Source organism: Silene latifolia, chromosome 9, assembly GCF_048544455.1.
Source record: "Silene latifolia isolate original U9 population chromosome 9, ASM4854445v1, whole genome shotgun sequence".
In the NCBI taxonomy this organism is placed as follows: domain Eukaryota; kingdom Viridiplantae; phylum Streptophyta; class Magnoliopsida; order Caryophyllales; family Caryophyllaceae; genus Silene; species Silene latifolia.
In genome coordinates this window covers 205,554,771-205,555,637 of record NC_133534.1, presented here as the reverse complement: position 1 = coordinate 205,555,637, position 867 = coordinate 205,554,771, and positions in this window count along the sequence as shown.

The window sequence follows — 867 nt, the reverse complement described above, 5'->3', positions numbered from 1 at the left end:
GGGATATTTGTTTCAAGATCAATGAAGACCTCGAAAACAATGGGATATTTGCGCTAACTAGACCTATAGTTACGTCAATGGGTGAATTGTTTGATACGCGTTAAACAATCCGACTTAAACTTTGGATCGCGTCCTCGGTCTAAGCAAGGTACGAAAAACTCGTTTCGACCTCTTGAGCCTTTTACTCGTGTAACAACACAAATAAGAAGACAAGTTTCTCACACATGGTGAACCTTTTTACTCAAAACATCATGCTTACAAATGAAGAGAGCCAAGCCTTATATAGGCCGAATGATGCTTGGGCTCCAAGGCAAGCTTTCAATGTTTGCATGAGTTCTAGATGCCTAGTTATTAGTTTTGACTAGTGTAGAAAAACTAGGAAAGATTTTAGAAGAAAACTAGAAAAGACTAGGAAGAAAACTAGGCGATTAAGAAAACTAGGTGGTATAAAAAAACTAGGTAGTTTCATGCACTTGGCCTTGGTTTTTCCCGAGGTTCTTCATCCCTTTCTTCACGGTTTGCACGGCCCCCAAGCCTTATTCAGACTGTTTTTGTTTTATTTTTCGCGTCCCTTGATACGGTAATTTTCTCGTAGAATTTTCGTTAAAGTTCTCGTACCGTGTTCACAACAATTCCTCCTTCTTTAAAAAGAATCGTCCCGATTCTTGTGCCTTCCAATGAATTTTTTTTTTGTTTTTTTTTTGCAGATGAACGGTACCGCATGCTGTGAACAGTAACTTTTTTTTTTTTTTTGCAACCGTCACGCCTTGAATAACAAGCTACTAGAACTGTGCTCCTGAGACGCAAAACCGATTAACCCTCAAACGACCTGCTTGAGTTTAACCCTTGAACTACAATCGCAATCGG